The sequence below is a fragment of the Callionymus lyra genome, chromosome 2 (assembly GCF_982586985.1).
Source record: "Callionymus lyra chromosome 2, fCalLyr1.hap1.1, whole genome shotgun sequence".
Classification (NCBI taxonomy): domain Eukaryota; kingdom Metazoa; phylum Chordata; class Actinopteri; order Syngnathiformes; family Callionymidae; genus Callionymus; species Callionymus lyra.
The window spans coordinates 22,455,869-22,469,947 of NC_141819.1; the positions used below are offsets into that span (position 1 = coordinate 22,455,869).

A 14,079-nucleotide genomic window follows, 5' to 3' on the forward strand; every position below is an offset into this window, starting at 1 on the left:
CTAGATTTGTTAGGAGGATTGTTTCGCCCGTTTATTTACTTATTTTAAAAATGTAAACGTCTACTTGAAACATTTTCCCCAAAAACAAAACATATTTTATTGTTTTATCATGTGCTATATTATTCATATTATATTATGAGTTAAACTTTGTTGTTCAGAATTAAGTGGTAAGTAAGTCTCAAGAGTTCAAGTGTCACCGGTGATCTAAAGGAGAGAGTGAGCAGATAAATGAAGGACACAGGGCGAGTGAGGTCGAGGATGGTCTCGTTCCTAGACATGTGTGTGCGTGTGTGTGTGTGTGTGTGTGTACAGTCAGTGCTCTACAGTGCAGCTCCTGTAGAGAGCAGTAGATAGTTCTCTGGCTCTACTGTACAGCACGGAGGAGGGAGGAGCAAAGCGTCTACTATTTCTTTCTTTTTTTTTGCTGCTTTTTTTCCTCCACGGTCGTTGCAGCCTGTTTAAACGCTATAGGAAGGCGGCGAGGGCAATATTGAAAAAGAGCGAGACGAGGGAGGAAAAAAAAAGCTTTTTTTTTTTCTTATCCACGGCGGTTTTTTTTGCAGGAGGCGGCTTCAGATAAGACGCGAGTCGCCGCGGAGGAAGCACCGGCGCTCGGGCTCTGAGCTGGTGGGGGGACCCTTGTGCACGCCACCGCTAACACTCGTGCACACCACAGCCCTGCGTCCTGCCTCATGCCCTGAGAGATCCACGACCGGGCCAGGCCGGGGGGGGAAAGGTTCGCTTTCGGTGAGTTGTTCTCCATCTGACCGCCGACAGCGTGCTTGTGCGCCTCGGCCTGTGTTTGACAGCCGAGGACGAGCCCCCGTGTGCGGACACTATGGTCGCCGCCTAGCGCGCCCGCACAACACGGTGGTGCTCGTGCACACGGTTGGTGTCTTCGGCGGGGCGATTGTATTTTGTATCTATTTTTTGTTGGGGCCTGAACTTGGATTTTACTGTACAAACCGCTGGAGCGCGCAATCTCCAATCGCGCGCGTACACGTGCACACACCGATAGACTGCAGACAGAGATCGATAGTCACCAATAGCTATAATACAAACCATAACGTCGCTTCAGGGAGCTTTTAGCGCGGGGTTTGGTGCGCGCTATCGATCCACTTATCCGTCCTTTATCTCTCCTCTGGAAATGAAATCGGACTTTTTTTATTTCTTCTTTTTTTTTTGTTGCACTTTTGTCACCGTCATCTATCAATACGATCGATCCCTGAAACTGCAACACCTGGAGGAGTCCAGGCGCAGCTGCACGCTTGCAGAACTATTCTTGGAATGACGTGCTAGATAGAAGTGTGGAGTCCAGCCCCACAAAAAAACGTCATCAGATATGATGTGTTGTGAGAATCGTAAACGGCCAATTTCACATGAAATCATTCGAGTAAATTGCCCTTCGGCCGGAAGTTTGCACACGGAGAGCTATTGATAAACACCATGGTTCTGTGCAGGACTCGTGCAGTGGATCACTCAAAGACAACTGGCCATGTGGACTCTCATAGTGAGGCGGTTCTCATGGCTGCTCATCCTGTTCTAAACACAACAATGCTCCAGTTCCAACGTTTGCTCTCTGTCGCTTTTCTGTTGGTTCTGTGCGAGATGTTTGCGAAGCTTGGTCTCATAAGGTAGTTTCAGTCCCAGTGTGGGAATGATGGACTTGAAGGCAATGTTTGTTAAGTTGAGCTAAAAGATGCGAAGGCGAGCTGTGAACTCTCCGATCGTTTATTATAACATTTAATATTATGATCAGAACTCATTCGTCCTGTTCGTTAACATTTTAAGAACGTTTTCAGTTTGTGAGCTTCATGTGTTTACACGCCGCTTTGACATCTATCATCGTTTACAAGGCTCTTCATAGGCAATAAAACACATGTTTTCATTCTAATCATTTTTGAACAGGTGCATACATGTACAGGTCGATTAGTGCTCATGTGAATACATGCTTAAAGTCACGTATCATGGCGTCTTAATCGATTCATACTGTGTGCTTGTATTTCTGATGACATACCTAGATCAAGACGTGGTAATACTTTGTTGTATATCTGAGCCTCCATCACCCTTTTGAGACTCTGTCGCACGGACAGAAGTGTCTTAAGTACGTTGACAATCGTCTCAATCGTGTTTCCAAACAGCACAACAACAGCTCAAAATACAAATCCCGCTCATTCCAAAGAGACTGTGAAACATTGGTGCCATTTTTTTTTTCACGTTGTGTGCAGATGCCTCCGTCACCACACGGCAGTGCTGTAATAATTAAATCATCCGGTGTAACCGCTTCGTCTTTGCAAGTGTCTCTCCGGCTCTCGCAGCTGCATTTTTAGCAAGTGCCTGATAGAAAGTGATGGGAAGCTGAGCGCAGTCGAACAACAAAATCCTTTTTTTTTTTTTTTTTTTTTCTTTGGCACGACGTAGACATTCTTACATAGGAGAATAAGCCACTTGTCTTGTCAAATAATGGCTGAGAAACTGAATTTATTCCATTCAATATTTAATGCATATGGCATTGTAATTTTCAAGTCTGCGGTGGTCAGTACCTGTCATGAGGGAACATATTGTAAGTCAAACAGCGTTACACTTCCTAAATGCATATGACATTTTAAACAAGACCTCAATTTGTGAAAACACATTTTTGGACAAAATAATGGCATACAAGCGATGGTCATCAATCAAGTAGAAACACATGTGTGTATCACGTGACTCACGGACGGAAAAGAAAACATGTCATGTAGAAGAATTTAAGTATTTTTTTGATAATGTAAGTAATTTGTATTTATATAGCCCTTTTCCAGACCAGGGTCACAAAGCGCTTAAACAATCAAAACAATATTCAATAAAGTATATACTTTAAAGGTCAAGATAACACTGAGAACAACACAGGAGTTCCAGAAAATCAATGTAAAGCCTGCACGAATAAAAACGTCTTAAGATGGCAATATATTAACAATTCTATTAGCCTTCACAAGACAAAATAATCCACGATACCAGGATCTATTGAAGGCGCGATCGTGTGCGCAAGCATGGTGTCAAAGACATGTTTGTGTACATAAGTTAAGGCGGCAATATGGGGCACTTTCGCCAGAAATATTTATGCAAATCAAATTTTAAAAAATATGGCATTTTACAAGCACAAGACATTTGAGTGTGTGCATGAAATTCAATGTGACATTAAGTGTATACAAATGATTTGCACGTCGGTTTATGCAGCGGCGCCGGTTCAATGGCAGCAGTCATGCTTGATGTGTTTATACACATGCTGATGTTTGGGGAGTGCAAACCTCAGAGGGACCGTGGATGAAGCTGCTGTCACTGACAAGAGTGAGATCTTTAAAAGCTGTGTGGCAAAATGTTTAGTTTCTTGTTTTTTTTATCAGGGAGATGCAGAGACGGCGATGGGCGTGTGTCACGTATGGCGATGGGACATAGTCGTTTTTTTTGTTGCTTTTCCAAGGGAATACCGGGATTTTTCTTTTTTTTGCCAAGGTCGTCTTACCTCTACAGGTAATAGATCGCGCTAGATTGAATCTTTGCAGCTCCTAACATTAGTTCGTACATTGGCTCTTACTCTAATGCAGCAGATCGGGACTTTTGTGGAGAAAGCTGTGATACAGAGAAACGTTAAGCTCAGCATTTTCTCGTATAAATTGGTTTGTATCTCGGCTTCTGCCACACAAGCTCACGGCCGTGCGTTCACCTCAATGGAAAGTCAACGCATCGCCGATAAAAGGGATGATTAGTCTCGCTTCAAGTTGCAAGAAGAAGAGACCAGTTCCTTTGCTGCTACCTGTTCTTCCTCCTCTCCTCGTGGCCTCTCTTCTTCTTCCCTCCTTCCGTTGCCCGGGTTGGGGCCCTTTAGGGGGGCCAGACGTGACCTTCTTCGGTCTTTCCCAGCAATGAGCACCCCAGCGGGCCTCTCGTTTTGTGACTCTGTTTCTGTCTTTCTTTTCTTGCTGGCCTCCCTCTTTCATTCCCCTTCTCCTCCGGTGGGGCCAGCAGCAGCAGCAGCGGCGGCGGCAGCGACGATGCTTGCAAACACACAGCACTTATATAACCCTCGCCGGTACAGCTGATGTCCTGCCTTGTGTGTAATGATGTCAAAGTTCTCTTGAGAGGCAAATGGCATGCTGGGTAGGCCAATATGTCACCCGTTATTGCTGGAGCGAGGGTCCTTAAACTGACCCACTTCCTATCCCTGCCCTTACATTGTACTGTGCTGACGAGTGGAGCTTTATAGAAGCCATGAATAAGACATGCGAGGACGTCAGCGGGCGCCTTCAGGATGCAGTTACTCGTTTCACTAAGACTCTTCTTATGACCGCACACATTTGGAGGATGTAGAGATGGAGATTTAAATATTAAGGGTTCTCTTAAAGGTTTTTTTTTTTTTCAACGCTAAAAAACTCTGAAGGCAAGTACTTTCACTGCATTAAATAAGATTTTTTGGGCTATACAGTATATGTAACGTTGTGTGTTTTGCAGGAAATGTGTATATATATATATATATATATATATATTTATTCACCATTAGCCATACAAATCATATCATGTTCATACACAACATTCCGACCCGCAATGTGATTTAAGTGAGTCGGAATGGAAAATGAAAGAGGGCAATATCTGGTACAACTGCTACATTTGTACTTCAAAATAAACCATCAAAGTCCAAACAAACGGATTAAAACGGATTCACCGATAAATGTACTTACTGTCCACAAAGCTAATCTTTATCAACGTAATTGTGTAGAGCTGATCTGAGGAGCCCATCGGTTTCCAAAGATTCGACTCTGAAAGGCGTTACTTTTAATCGCTAATCCTTCGGTCTCCGACGGTACCGTAGTCCCGGGTCGGCACCAGGCGGGGGAGTGGGAGCTTGTATCTCGAGAAGTTGTGAATATTCATTCGATGTAGAGGAGCCTCGACATTAACCTATTTATTCATGCAGTCCACTGACTTCTTGTCGGGAGAGCTTTTTGCTTGATGAAACACTGTTTTAATCTGCTGTCCTTGCATTGCTGTAGATAATCTCTGCGTGCCGCCATGACTACATGCAAATTATCTCGGTTGATGCTCCGCCGTGTCTGGCCTTTATCGTCTCCCCTCGCTTGACTCCAGCTCATCCTATAGATGTCCAGGCCCCGAGGCGCTTTAGCACACTGGCCATGTTTTCACCTATGTCTAATTAGATTAACGCGGCCATATGCTGTGTTGACTCGTAGGCCCAGTTCACAGGGTCTATTCAGCCTGGACGGATGCATCCGAGCACAAAATGTCATCTGATCATCACGGGCTGCTGCACTGAAACTGGGCTAATAGATTTGTGCCTCAGCCTAGTCTGTCCCGTTGTTTGACCACATATATTTAGAAGCGTCAGCGCTGTTGTCCTGACGGAAGAACAAGAATCATCTGTTGAGACGGATAACTCTTCTTTTGACAGTACTTTTATTGTATGAAAAAGACGACCAAGACAAGCAAGGAAGAATATTTATTGATTGACTTTTATTAAAATTGTAAGTGTAGGCAGAAAATTGTGGTAAAATAACAAAAAAATATGAAATAACTTTTAAATCAATGATGATCATGGGACAAGAATCACATTTTTAGTACCATCTGGATCCGAAGTTCTTTCAGAAGGATACAGAACTCAGTTAAGTGGCTTCTGCCACTCTCTGGGTTCAGGAAAATGTCCAACTTTTAAAAAAACAGAACGGGATTCTTGCAACTTGAACTTCAAATATGGATGTTTTAACACATTCATATTCCTAGAGCTTCAACCAACATTCTTATTCTCAGAGCCTATGATAAATAGAATAGAATTTCTAATTGAGTTATGTCAATGAATGACACGAAAACATGTATTTTACTAGGTATTAAATACTACAAAGGTTAACATATTATAATGTGTTTGGTATTTTAATGATAGCTATTGAATAAGAACTCAAGTGGTATCAGGAAAACATAGAAAATGTTAGTTCATATGATTTCTTCTATCTCCTATCATTATATTTGTACAAACATCATAAACGTCAACTAGATATCGAAGGAGGACGATATAATCAGCACTTCCGGTCGGACGTGTGTCCGTGTATTCCACTTAATTAACTCGAATTGACATGTTGGTGTATCGTGTCTCTGCTCCGTCATGGCTACGATCCCACACTGTTTTCCACACGCATATCTGGAACAGGCAGCATCGAGCTCGCCCCCGCTGACCCTTCAATCCTCATTAGTTGAGATGAATAAAATTAACCTTTCATGTGATGTCATCACCGGTTTGTATCCCGGGTCTGTTTGAGTGCGGCGGCTGATAAGAGATTATCTCGAGTCTCCTGCACTCGACCTCACACAGACGACTAGAGATACCGGAGTTGAGCGAAGGCGTGGGCAACTTTTCTTGGTAATTTTTAATTTAGTTTGATCACAAATAACAAGAAGAAACCAGAACATAAGTAATTCCAGTAACAGTATTCTCTTCTGTTCTTTGCTTTTCTAACTCATTCTATTGTCACGCTTCAACTCAAATGAATATTCATTAACGATTGTTTTCACCACCTGACTCCACTTGTTATCAAAAGCGTATCCTCGCCGGACGATTACTCACTGATGATCCTCCGCTTCCCTGGGATCTCACTATCAGTTTAATCTGTAATCCAAACCAGTGGGATTCCCTCGATGGAAGGGAAAAAAAAAAAAGTAGCAATTTTTGCAGCGACCAACACGTGTCTCGGGAAGAACAGGAAGAGGCCGTTTAGATGACGAGAGCTGCTCGTATGAAACCCTGGCAAAAGTAAACATCAGCGGCTCCGGTGCCAAGTATGACTGTTGATGAAAAGCCAGTTGTGAATTGGACCCGGTCAGAGCCGAGAGCAGCGCTGTTAATGGGAGCGAAGTGTGGCGGGCCCGAAACAGCCTGGCTACTCTTTTAGAGCAATAAAAGGAGTTTCTCACCGGTTATTAGTATTTCTTTATTTGGAGTCTGCTTTAGCTTCAGCAGCCCGGGAGGATAAAAAGGCCGAATGTAAACAAGCTAATGAGACGGGGCTTTTTATCACACCTATATTTCCAAAATTGAGCAGCTGAAATAACTCTTTAGGATGTTATTCGTTGGTTATGATGCCCATGAGACGCACTTGAGTAGCTGAGCCAAAAGTTATAGTCGAAATGACACCAATTATTGAAATACTATTTAAGAAATTAAATTGAAAAAAATGACAATTCCCCTTGATAAATTGGCTCATTACAGATTACCGAGTATAGTTTTGAGATGCTGGTCCGCCAGTTCCACTTCCTCTCCTTATTTTGCATATACTTCCCCATACATCAGCCAGCAGGCACTGAGCATGAAAACAACCTTGATGCACCATCTTTGTGTTCCAAGTGTGTTTTCACTCAATTATCTATCTTTGTGTGAACTGGTTGTCCTGCTCTTTCTGCATAGGGCTGGAGTTGCGTTTTTTTTCAGCAGCTTTTCTCTGTTGCGGTGGAAATAAGTAGGCGCTTGCTAACTGGTGAGATGGATCAGCGTTAGAATAAAGTTAAGTAAAAATAAAGTTAAGTTAAAATAGTCAATTTAACCAATTGTATTAAAAAAATTAGCGGGAGTCATAGGACTTGATCTTAGTTAAAGTTGTATTTACACAATACTATTATTGTTGCACTTCTAGTACACTTTGATACTTGATATTATTTTGTTGTTTTTTTGCATGTAAAAGACCCCAGTCACAGGTACAGTTGTAACCATCGTTGTACGTATATGTGCTTCATCTTCGTAGACGGCAGAGCGTGCATGAAGTAGAACTGTTTTTTGCTGAGGAGTAAAAATGAGGTAGATTGTAACATTTAAGCCATTATCATTTCCAAGAGCAGATTCGTAGTCACCGTCATCAGGGTAACCTGGCTAAGGTGTTAACCAAACACCCCAAAGCTGTGATCCAAAGCCATCTGATCAACTCCTACAGAATGTTTTTTCTTTGTCACGGGACAACCTATTTGTCCTGAACAAAATGTATTTGTATTGTTTTTCAAAATACAAATATATTGAACATTCATTTTCCCTCGGGCGTAAACACGTTTTGGATGTTTACGCGTTTTTGTAAAAGCTTTTTATTTACCGGAGTTTGAGGCTCCATAAATATGACATTTTAATAATGTCACTGTCACAGTTCTACACACCAGTCGTCGGCCTTTTTGCCTGGATCTTTAAAAGGTAATAAATCTAGCCGCTGCTTAAGAATACATTTACATTCACTTGCTTGTACCTGAAGCCGTGAGTTCCGTCATGACGTTCATACATTTTTTTTCCGTTCGTCTCGGTCTTACAGCTGTTAGCACTTATATCTGCTAGACTTCTCAGCTCTTGCGTTGCTCCTCAGCCTCACGCCCATCTCTCTAGACTTCCAAAGGACGAGACTTTGTTATGACTCCCCTCAGAGTTTGTGAGAGCTCCATCCAAGGGTGACTGATGACCTGCTCCCCTTTACACCCTTCTGTCTCGCCCCTGCACCAGCCTTGTTTGAGGAAACTTTTCTGGCATCGTATTCGTCTTAGGAATAAAAAAGTGAGGTCCCTGAGAAGATCTCCGGGAGCATGGGACCTGGCTGTGTGTGTGTGTGCGCGTGCGTGTGTGTGTGTGTGTGCTGTTTACCTCTTGGTGGTAGTCGTCTTGGCAAACATGGCTTGATTGAATAATGACGCGGGTGGAAATTGTTTGCCATTATCAGAGTAAGTGCCGGCAGCTCGCCAAGCATCCCGCCGTTCATTTATGACCAGCTGTTGTAATTATATTCTTTTTGTTTTTTCCATTTCCAGCTAAGTTGTTTTGACTAATAATTGTACTCTGATTCAAAACCAGCCGAGCGTGAAGATTGTTGTTTAGATAATGGCCGTCGTCAACAACAACCTGACGATTCGGGATCCACCGGAGAACTTTCACCGCTTCATTTCAGTGGCGATTAGGCGGAGCGTTGTCCTTGAGTGAAACTCCAGTCATGAGTTTAGCTTTAAACAAGTCGATTAATGTGAGTCATGTGACGACCCTCTCCCTCTCCTCGGGGTTCTTGCTCCGCTAGTTCACATCCATCGTATCATTTCATGGCCAACTTTCATAAGCCCCTCCAGCAGTTTGTAAGATTTTGACACCCAATTGAACATCTTTAAATTGTCCATGCCCAATGACTTAATGACTCAATAGCCTGAGGCGCCTGGAGGTCCAACGTTGGCAGCTGGAGAACACAATTTCCCTTTTGGCACAGCACTCCCAGGTACTGATCCTGACTTGTCACACACACCTGGAAGTCGAATCAATTGAGTTTACTTTATAAATGTACTGTAACTACACAGCTCAAGTTTCATAAATGCAACATTATTTTATTAGAATACTAGATGAAATACCCTGGGTTGGCCAGGGATTTTTATACAATACAAAACTGCAAAAAAAAAGGGCCATGTTATATTTTATTGTCGTCCGATTGCAACAGAGTTTAAAAAATGACGCAGAAGCTTGAAAGAAAACCAAAAACTTTTAAAATGCTGTATCTCGCTTAATAGGTCTTATTTAGGTGAATGCTTTCCTTTTCCTTTAGAATGAGATGAAGAAAATGGCCAATTGACACTATTTTAGCACTTTTAACAAAGAAGTAGTTGGCAATGACTGTTCATGTGTTTCCAGACATGGCAGACTGTCATTTTGAACCCAAAACAGGCTCTTAAGGACCCCTATAGTACCCTTGACCGGGTAACCAAGCTGACTCAAGTGCCCCTTATTGATATAGATTAACCGTCTTTGTAATTTTGCCAATTCAAAGTTTACCAAGTAGACTTCAAGGCACCTCACCTGACACACCTTAAGTTGCAGGAAACAATATTAAGTTACAGTATCTGCAATGTAAACTCAATCAAAAAGGAGCACAAGTCTCTATAAGGAGTATAAAAACAATTTGTTTGTGACCTCCAGGACATTCTTAGAAATGATGGATTTAATTGATTCCACCACACTGATGTGACGACGCCGTGCGGTACTTATTGCAAGTGGAGAAAGTTAATGGGTCGAATGTTATTGCTGTTGCTAAACAAAAGCGTGTAACTCCAATGTGCTCTCAGGGGTTTGCAAAAGTTTGCAGGATGACTGGAACTCAGGTGGAAGTATTAAAGCAGCTAATTGTCCACATAAAAACGATGCACTTACCAGTGGCTGGCACTCGTCCCACTAACACGGATATAATTAAATTCTTCTTCTTGGAGAGCCGCGGCTTCGGAGCGAGCGTTCGTTCTGCCATGAACTATTTATAAGTAAGCAGTCAAGATTTTTGGGTAAAATGTAGGTCATTTAAATAGAAACGGAACATTAGCTTAAGTCTCTTAGCGTCTCACAACGGCAACATTGTTCACTTGGAATATTTGTTTGGTTGGAATGTTCTGAATTAATGTGTTTTTTCACATTTGTTATTGCGCCTACATAATCAAACTGTGTGTTGTTTACTGATGAATTCTTTAAGTCGCCAGTGAAGCTGACCTTGTTTAATCTGGAACTGATTATCGATTTAGATGTTTGGCTCTCAGAACTGTCAGAAGAGCTTCAACCTTGGCATGGAATTATGGGACAATGGATATTATGAAATGAGTTCAGGCCAAACATGACTCAATTGCTAATCAGACTTAGATTAAGTAGCTCACAATTATAATCAAGAGTTTATTTAATTGTAATATGATTGGAAAAACTGACGTTTAATATAATATTGAATTCCAAAGTTTTCATTTGTTCAGGCTTTTTCTTGATTTTCTGGAACTCCTGTTGTGTTATCATTTTTATCTTGCCCTTTAAAGTATATACTTTATTGAATATTGTTTTGATTGTTGAAGTGCTTTGTGACCCTGGTCTGGAAAAGCGCTATACAAATAAAAATTACTTACTTACTTGCATTAAGTTATTGCAAAGTTGTTTAAAAAGTGTATATTGTTTTTAAAAGAAAATAATTGTTTTTCATTGATCTTAAATAGTAATTTATCTGCAATGCTGAGTTTTTCCATTTTTTTTTAACCATTTTATATTGAATTTTAATTATTGGTTTGTTTTTTTACTCATTTATTCTGTATTTATTGTTTACTCTATTAATGTTTAACCTGCACAGCAGGGGGGAGAGAGACATATTTCTAGGTTTTGAAAAAGAAAAATAGTATTTATTAGGATATAGCATAAAGTACAGGTGACAGTTATGAGTATCACGTGATCTGCAGCTCTTGTCTCATGTGAACATTTGGCTGACATTTATGATTTGGCAACAGGTGATTGTGAAAGCACTTTGCAGAATGAAATGAGCAGAGAAAAATGCCAGGTGTTCTATTTTCAAGTATTCAATATCCTGGGGCTGTAAACGAAAAGAAAAGGAAAAAAACATTAAGAACTACTCTACTGCTCCCACGTCTGCCAAAGCAGATCCCACACTGTTATTAAAAAGAATTAACTAAATACTTGCCAGACATCAGTCTAAAGTGCTGATGGTGCAGCGCTGGACTGCTGGTCTTCTCAGATTCAGCCAATGGACAGAAAGATACATTCAGCTGATGCGTTTTATTATCCAAGTCACTGAATACGCCGTCGTATAGATCTTGATGCTTGTGGCCAATAATAGCTGATGATTCAGTTTTACTTTTTTAAAAAAGATATTGCAAACTTAATAAAATATCTTCTGAGTCAACCAAAAGTCACAATTGAAGTCATCTATTTGTATCTATAATCTCATGTACTGAAATAGCCATCAACGTAATCTAATCTTTTATGACTAATTACTACAATTAGTGCCATAATGACTGATCCGTTGCCAGGTTTTAGTGGTCACCGTGCCAGAATGAAGGTGTAATCCGTCCTGCAGGTACACGTCTGCCTTCATTTCAGTGCCACTACGTTCAGTCCTGACCACATCTGGAGGTGACGAGAGAGACAATTGCCTCCTGACTCTTATCCCTCACTTCACTCCTGTATTGAATAAAAACCCCAACTTGGATCCTCATCCAAGACGAGCAAACCTTCCATCTGTTTCATGTCCATCCTCGATATGAATATCAAAGAGAAATGTTGCTTTACGATCCGTTATTTTTTGTTTAATCGTGCTGTCACTCGGCTCAGCCACAGAAAAGTCTGTGGGTGGATTTCAAGACATGTGTTGTCTCGAAGTGAAGGCGACTGGCGTCTTACGGTTGATTGTTGTATTTTTTTTTTATACGTCATTATTCAATAAGAAAGTGCGGCGATCGATTGATTTGGTTTCAACACCGTAAAGATTCGCTGACATCAACAAAATGTCATTCCAACGCAACAAAGTGCGGTTTTCGTAAGTGGGTTAAACGCTGAGTTTTGTGAGTCAGAGGAAGTTGTGGGTGATATCAGAGAAGATTTGTGGATATATTTTGACGAAGAAGATGGAGAGATGAAGAAGATAAAAATAATTCCCACAAAGGTCTGTGACCATTTTTATTTGAACCACAGCGTTGAGGACGCCATGATGACTCACACATGTCACATGGAGATAAGATAAACCATCGGTCAAACTCTAAACACTAGTATGTGAACGTGGGTTAGAGACAAATCTGTGGACACATCAACGTTCTGGAACACATGTACGCTTCTATTTTTAGAACGTGATGCAGAGGCTTCACTGGAACACATGTCACATCCATGATTGTGCAACACTTGAGAGACACGGCAGCGTTCAGAAAACATACAATTAACCTTAATCGATCCCTGTGCTGATCCAGGATCTGAGAAGAAATGCAAGAAATTCATGAACTTATCATTATGCTCCACTAAGAAACCGTCAGTTTAATTGATTTTGTTATGTCAAGTTTTAGCAAATCATAAATCATTTAGCAATAATTGGTATTACACTCAACTAACCTTATAATAATTGCAAAAATGTAACATGATAGATTAAACTCTTGATATAGCGTTTATTTTTAAACCAAATTAAAACTATTAAGCATTATTATTTAACCTCTTATTAATTGATATTTTATGATCAACATTAGTAATAATTAGACTCAAAATAATTGTGTACTAAATAAATAAATGCAAAAAAAAAAAAAAAATCAAAACATCACATTTTAAAATGGTTAAGTATCAAATCAAAAAGTGCGGTGGAAAAGTTTTGGTGATCCATTCTCGGCGGAGGCGGGGTTGAAGGTGACTGACACGGACTACAAGTTGGCCCGGCTCCTGAGTGGAGGCCGTCCAAGAGCTGCTGGTGTTCTCTCGCTCTCGTCCCTGACCCTTGTCCAGGTTGGCCTCCGTCCAGCTGTCCCCAGACAGCGCTCTCGCTTTCACATCTGTAGCCATCAACCATGCCAGGACTGACAAATAAAATCCATCTGACCTTGTTTGTGCACGAGAGACAAACGCTCCGCTGACATCAGATGTTGGAAAGTAGAATGAAAAGGAGGAAGTAGCGAGGACGGTTGATGAACTTGTTTGCATGGGCTCATGTGAAAGTGGCTTGTTAAAGGTTTGTTTGTTTTGAACGCATGTATGATTTCAAGTGTAACATTTCCATCTGCTTTTTTTTATTATGTTTAAAATCCCAGGGTGTTACACAATCATTTTCGAGTATAAAATCCTAAAACAAATTATTGACTAGTTTTATTAATGCAGGTCTTTTATTAGTAGCTACGATTCTACAGTCCAGAGACTTATAATATAACTAGCAAATAATGTTTTGACTACTTTTTGTACTCGTGTTTGTTCGATCATATTAAACCTTAAATACTTGTAACAGTGAATGACTTGGTGCTGCCAATGTTAAAGCTATCTCTGCCTGACTATTTGCTCATGATTTACTAAAGTAAATGAGACGTCACGGGATGTGGAAGTTTGTGTGTACACATTACTTAAGGGTGGATCAAGTTTAGAATCAAGTCTTGCGCTGTTGATTCGGTGGAAACGTTTGCTCAAAGGCTGACGATAATGATGTGGCGCATATGTTGTTTTCTGGCCGGATAAATGTTTATCGAAATGCTCAATGTTCAATTATTCGTCCGGCAACATAAACATGTCGGCCACATGAACAACTAACAATCATCCTGCTTAAA

The 14,079-nt window shown here is 40.9% G+C and overlaps 1 protein-coding gene across 1 annotated transcript in view; it reads left to right on the forward strand.

The window, feature by feature from the left end:
* The first annotated feature begins 283 nt into the window (after positions 1-283).
* LOC148085981 (thyroid hormone receptor alpha-B) overlaps positions 284-14,079 on the forward strand; it is a 144,572-nt gene continuing 130,776 nt past the window's right edge. The window contains exon 1 of the mRNA XM_087784135.1: positions 284-747. The gene's annotated coding sequence lies outside the window, so the exon portion shown is untranslated. The remainder of the gene's footprint in view (positions 748-14,079) is intronic.